This window comes from Elaeis guineensis, chromosome 12 (genome assembly GCF_000442705.2).
Source record: "Elaeis guineensis isolate ETL-2024a chromosome 12, EG11, whole genome shotgun sequence".
Lineage (NCBI taxonomy): Eukaryota > Viridiplantae > Streptophyta > Magnoliopsida > Arecales > Arecaceae > Elaeis > Elaeis guineensis.
The window spans coordinates 89,212,483-89,218,785 of NC_026004.2; the positions used below are offsets into that span (position 1 = coordinate 89,212,483).

At 33.4% G+C, this 6,303-nt stretch overlaps 1 long non-coding RNA gene across 2 annotated transcripts; it reads right to left on the minus strand.

Moving 5' to 3' along the window:
• Positions 1 to 1,078: 1,078 nt before the first annotated feature.
• On the minus strand, positions 1,079 to 3,408 carry LOC105061339 (uncharacterized). 2 transcript variants are annotated; one of them, XR_834572.3, is made up of 4 exons: positions 3,242 to 3,408; positions 3,065 to 3,153; positions 2,702 to 2,789; positions 1,079 to 1,257 (listed from the first exon to the last, which is right to left on the minus strand). It is a non-coding gene; the product is annotated as an uncharacterized lncRNA (long non-coding RNA). The 2 variants fall into 2 exon arrangements; XR_012136036.1 differs by having other exon boundaries at positions 3,238 to 3,408.
• Positions 3,409 to 6,303: the final 2,895 nt, after the last annotated feature.

The window sequence follows — 6,303 nt, forward strand, 5'->3', positions numbered from 1 at the left end:
TCAAGCCATGGATCCAGCCAATAGCAATGCCAACTCCAAAGTTGAACACCCTGAGACCCAGTTGATCGAGGTGATGGAAGCCCCTTCAGAAAACTTCAATACATTGTGGCCTAGTAGCAGAGACAACCCACTATGAAACCTATAGCAATGATCTCAGTTCCAGGCCGGCAATGAGCAGGAGTCCAACACTGGCTAATCTCCATGCCTGAATTACTGCAATCCTACCTGAATTCAGCAATCCAATGAAGATGAGGATTATGGGTAACATGACAAAATTGTCTGCCTAATCAAATGGCTTTCCAAGATTGGCTTGTCTCCATTGATGATTATTTTTGGTTGGTATCATCTCTTTGATCGGAAACAAGCCCAGTCGAAGCTCAAAGATCCAGCTCACTTATGGTGATCGACCATCGAAGACAACCATGTTTTTTGTTGAGAGAGACCTAATGCCACGTGGGATGAGATGAGGGTGACAATGGAGTAATGCTGTATGAATTCAAATAACACCCAAAGTCTCCACGCTTTGAAGCTCCAACTCAAAATGGGAACCAAACCTGTGCAGTAGTGCCAAGAAGAGTTTGATGAACTCGCTTTCCAAGTTTGACTCAAAGAAAACCCAAAAGTTGTTAGTTGTTCACCTATCATGGCTATTATTAACGAGAAACACAAGGCATTGCCTTGTTTTAGTTTTAGAAAATAGTGGTTTTAGTAAAAAATTCTTAAAAAAGAAAATTCAAAAAAATTTAAAGGCCTTATGGAACCTAGATAATAATACTATCTTTGGATCATGTCATCATTCAAGAAAGAGTTTCCAGAGTCACAACCACATTGGAGCGCACTACTATTTCTTTCTTCTCTTCAACAGTTTTCCTCCATTTAATTTTTGCAACTCCACATATATGGTATCATCATAATTCATATGATGCCATAATCCCAATCGTAAAGTCCTCATATTATGTCTCTTATACAATCTCATGCCAACGTTGGAGGGGGTTAATCTCTTGCCTTTATTTTGATTAGTATGTTTGTTAAGATTCTTGTAGATATCAATCTGAACTAACATGTACAAAGTGATAGTTTGCACCTACAAACCTTTCATTTCTCCCAAAAAAAAAAAAAAAATACAGTCTCTCTGAATCAAAGATTCATCAAATGCTACTAAAATATAGTGATAATTAACTAGCCAAAAAAATCATTGGATCACAACAACACTCATAACATTCATCGATGATGCAACAACAACATAGAGCAGCAAGGCTGCACAATTGTAGAAGAACATAATAAATCAATTAGTATGCAGAGAGATTACCAAATAACCATTTAAAAATTGTCTATTATATTAAACTAAAAAAAATCAACAAGCAAAAATATGAATTAATTCTATGTGTAAACAAATTTATTGCATCAAATGTAAGACATTTGCAAAGGTCATAACTTTACATGAATGTTACAGAGACATTTTGTCTCTATTTCTTATTAATTAATTAATTTTCTCCTTGAGTGCAAACTAATGAAGCTTTCCATTTAATATTTCCCTTTAATTAAAAAAGTGCAATATATCGAAAAAACTAAAAAGGAATTTTAATATATCTATGGCACAATGCAATGATATAATATTCATGATCCTTTTTACATTGATCATGGATGGCATTTAAGTCCTTTGAACCTGTAAACATGAATTATAAGCTATACTAATGACATATTCAACAGTGAACCAAACTAACATATCTTGCACTTGATTTCATATATCATAAAAAATAGAGAATAATGGTCCACTATGTCTGACAATAAATGACAATATGATATATGATTATTTCAAATTATAATAAGGCATTTCTAATAATGAGGCAACCTTCACATTGGTGTTTTAACTAGTTCTAGCGAATTGCTTCTCTCTCTGTTTTTTTTTTTTTTTGGTATAAAAAGGGAAACTATATTCATTCAGAGATATGTATTCAAGAATGCCAAGAGAAACAAGCTACCTTGTAAACAAGATGGCCGCCTGTTCCTGGCATCAAAACATTTGCAAAAGAAACAGAACTTGATAGAAAGAGATGTAACAATAGAAAGAGATACAAGATTAAAAAGTATAATACTACAACCCTGCTAAGGACCAATACTTTACATGCTTATTTTCGGTATTGCATTTGAAGCTAGAAGATTATTCCCCAGTTCTATATTTGAAGAAAATGCAAGGACATATTGGCATATTTTTTATTTTATAAGCATGCATATTGCACTACTTTCCATATTTTCCATGCTATCTTAGTGACATGGGACATATTGACAGACAAGCGTCTTGTTACTCAAAGAAAAGACAGACAACCGTCTTTTTTTTGGTACGTCAGACAAACGTCTTTGTAGTACACTATTAATACAGTGTAATTTCCTTGGAAATAAATTGGTCCAAAGATAATATGATGTTAATAAGCTTTAGCATTTAGCACACTTAGCATTGAACAAGACATTCCCTGAATTTTTGCTTATGTACAAACGAATGTTTGGAAGACGGAAAAAAAAAAAGAAAGAAGTGAATCTAGTATTTGGAAAGGTTTGCATTTATAGTTAAATTCCACTCAAAATGTTTGTTTCATTGTGCAGTTCATAACTCATCGAATCACTTTTACTACGTGGATGTAAAATCTCAAAGAAAAAGTACAATTAGAAATTTATAAAGAGGTGTAATTAATAATAAACATACCATCCTGCCAAAAACCCATCGTTCTTTTTAGATGGAGGAGGAGGAGAATACTGAGGTGGTGCCATTACAGGAGGCCCCTGATAATAACCTACATTCAATAGTAAGTCTGTGAAAATGAAATCAAGCCTTATTCCAACTATTCGAGGTAATAATGGAGCCACATATAGGATACTTGTTTATATATACAAATATAATAATAAAAAAAGAAGATTGCAAGAGAACACCATAAACACATCATATAAATTAAAGATTTTAATTAAAGAAATGTGACTCAAGTTATATATGGTTTTTTCATTCCCTCAAGACAAACAAGTAAATGTAGTATCAAACAAGAGACAGGATTTGTACAATAATTAGAATTACCTTGAGCAGGGTATGGTCCATAAGGATTTGGTTGATGGTAGTACCTTGGATCATGCATCTTTCAAGTAGCATGAAATGACAATTAGAACCTATGAGAAAGATAAAAGAAAAATAATGAGAAGATGCATGGGGCCGTTTGCAGAGTAGAACAAGGGATACAAAGAAACACAAACCAACTTTGTTGATTGGATCGAGAAGGAAAGGGCCTCTTTTCATAAGAACTCTCTCTCTCTCGCTCGCTCGCTCGCTCAATTTTATTGGAAACAAGAAAAAACTACCCAGAAAACAGCCCCAGGTCCCAGGACATGGTGATAAAGACCCCATAACGGAAGCTGGTGGCTTGAAGTATACACTCTGTGGGCTTAGCTTTTCACCTTCCTGTTTTAGTGCTCTGGTTTAGAGCAAGCAACGGAAGCCGTGCAACCAACCCTTTGGGAAGGGTCCTGGACCGGTCATTTTGCAGCCATGAGGTGGAGTGGTTAGGAAGGCTAGAAAACTAGAATTCCAAATTTAGAGGAAGGTTAGCAGCACCTGCTGTAATCTGCGTGCCTTATATATATATATATATATATATATATATATATATATATATATATGCATAGGCCTCCATGGGTCGGTCAAAACGAAATCTCGTTTGAGCTAGGCTAGTTTTATTTGTAGTCATCTAGAATTTGATGCTAGGGTGCCATACTTCTAGTCTAAAATCATAACAACCGTTGCATACTCATAAAAAATTCTTTTATATAAAATATTTTATCATAATATCATAAAATAAATAATAAAATTTAAATAAATATTTAAATAAATTTAAATTTTAAATAACTAAAATCCAAACTTAATGCATCTTAAAATTTCAATAATATCAAATAGTTTTATATCAAATTAAAATAAATCTTAATCTAAAATAAAAAAATCAAAATTTCACTTTGAGTCATTCTCTGAAAACAGAAGCCCATACCGGTTTAGTTCTCAGAATCTATAAAAAATAATAAGATATTGGATAAGTTGGATAGCCTAGTAAGCATTAAGTACTTTAATAAAATAAATCTGATAATAAAATAATAATTATTTTACTAAAAATCAGCATAAATATTATATCAGTTCAAAAATCAGATCTAGATATATAGCATTATCAAAATATTATAAATGTGAATCCAATCTTCACTGCATGACCTTAGCTTTACAGGGGCATCAAAAAGTCATCACTAAAAGACATGCATTATGACCATATTATTTTTGTGGTAGGGCCCTTTTTATGCTACTGCGCATCTCATTGTTATGTGCTGTGCATTTTCCTATAGTGTACCAAAGTATAACTTTCTCTAGTAAGATATTGATATTCCATATATAACCTCTACTAATAGAATATCAATGTGCCAACATATTCTCCTACCAGTATTGTAAATATTAATATGCCAATATATAACCTCTACTGTCATAATATCAATACATAATCAAGCTGAGAATCCAAAACCATCTCAAATCAAACTCCTTTCTCCAAAAACTTGTTTCATATTCCATATCAAAAATATATAAAATCTTGTAATATCGAAATCAATCGAGCATAAACTATACTAGAGTTGACATGTCTGAATATGAATTATATAATAGTTTAGAAAAAAATTATTCAATAATACTCTGTATAAAGTTCATAAATCATGAATAATTTAATTTAAAAAATATTTTATAATTTATTAATAAATATAGAAAATGAGTTACATTACCGATCATGTGAGTACAATCAGTTGACAAGTTCCCTAACTCTAAAAATTATCTATAGAGCCTAATATTCTAAAATTATATTTTTATCAAAAATTTAATCATTACTAATCTCAAAACCCTGGTACCAGATTGAACCTAATAATTATGTTTTGAGATAGATATTAGGATAATGCTGGACAAACATGAACAAAAGATGGAGGAAGGGTAGGGCTGGCTTAATGGTAGTGCCTGATCTTTGGATTGGTCTGATTAAGGTAGTTTCATCAAATCAAGTTAGACTAGGGTACAGATGCCTCAATTGAGACTAAGATGATCAAATTTAGTGGTGTTTGATGAGGATTAAGGTGGAGAGTAGAATGCTGCCTAGTGCCCATAGGTTAGGACCCCTTTTTCGAGAATGATGCAAGTTACAAGGGAGTGATCTTTTAGGGTCATCTACCATCTAGAGAGAGAGGTCTAACAAGAGAGAAAAAGGAAGAGGGGAGAGAAAAAAAAGAATGTGGGACTCTTCCCCCTTTTTTCACAGAAAGAAGAGGAGTCTTGTGGCTCCCCGAAATAGGGGAAGAAAGATGGAGGAGGGCTAGTAGCTGGATGCGGTGGTGATGATGGGTCTTGATCAGAGGTCTGGTATGGCTGATGATGGTAGCCAATGGAAAAAGGCACAAAAAATAGCTAGAAGATAGGGTTGGAACACCATTCGTAATCCATTGATCTTATGGTGAGATCCAAGACAACAATGGCTATTAAACAATGGGTGAGATCAGGGAAGATGGTGACAAAGTCCTATGGCTTCAAGGAATTAATGAATGTGAATCAATGAAGAGATTGATGGTTCAATGAAATGATATCATTGCAAAATTGCTGGAGAAATCAGTAATGAAGGGGGTGTGAGAAAGTTGGCAGTTCTTCAGCTCTGGTATCTTTCCATTATCAATGGACTCCTACTCGAATTGGAGGTGACTCCCATTAGGAGTCCACTTTCGAGTCCACCTCTCCATTGCATGTGCAATGCATCTGAAAAAATAGTATCCTATAAGCCAATCGCATAGATGATGCAATGGAACTATTCTATGTTATCTCCATACTCATATATATGACATTCTTTATTAAATAATAATATGAGGTATTGTGTTTCATCATATATTACATAATTTACTTCATGTCTTAATTAAGATTATGACGAACCTCATGGATTAGAAAAATGATTCTAGGACTATAATGAGATCATGATAGTGAGACTGAAAATCTTGATAGCCCTTATCTAAAATATTTTTTATCATAAGATCGTTAATTTAGGGATCAATGATACTGGTCAGACCAGCATATCCTATGTATACTCAATGGAGAGAGTGATTGATCTCACAAATCACTTATGTAGGGATACTAATACAAAGATGTAGATTCTCATTAGAGAATGAATTCATTGAACTGATCCATAAGGAAAACATTTAATGAAGCCTTAGTAGAATGTCAAAAGATAGTTTTTCAGTACTGAAAGTGGTGCAAATGATCTTTAG